Source organism: Chelmon rostratus, chromosome 21 (assembly GCF_017976325.1).
Source record: "Chelmon rostratus isolate fCheRos1 chromosome 21, fCheRos1.pri, whole genome shotgun sequence".
Taxonomy (NCBI): domain Eukaryota; kingdom Metazoa; phylum Chordata; class Actinopteri; order Chaetodontiformes; family Chaetodontidae; genus Chelmon; species Chelmon rostratus.
This window is the reverse complement of record NC_055678.1, coordinates 6990762-6991015: the sequence shown is the minus strand read 5'-3', so window position 1 is coordinate 6991015 and position 254 is coordinate 6990762.

Here is a 254-nt window from a genome sequence, read left to right as displayed (position 1 = left end):
TGGCCAAACAGGAAACTACGTTCTTCTTCTTCGTTGTGTTTATTGGCGAATCGCAAACCAACGTAAACGATGGATACCGACACCTGCGATATCGGAGTGTTAATTTTTGTCTTTCTGAATTTAGCACAAGGAAATTACTGTATACAAACCAAGGTAGGGAATAAGTGTAGAATTCAGTCAGTAATAGTGGAAAGGCTGCTACAGCACTAACACAAACCACAGGCAATGTTGGTACCATTTATAGCAAATTAAAG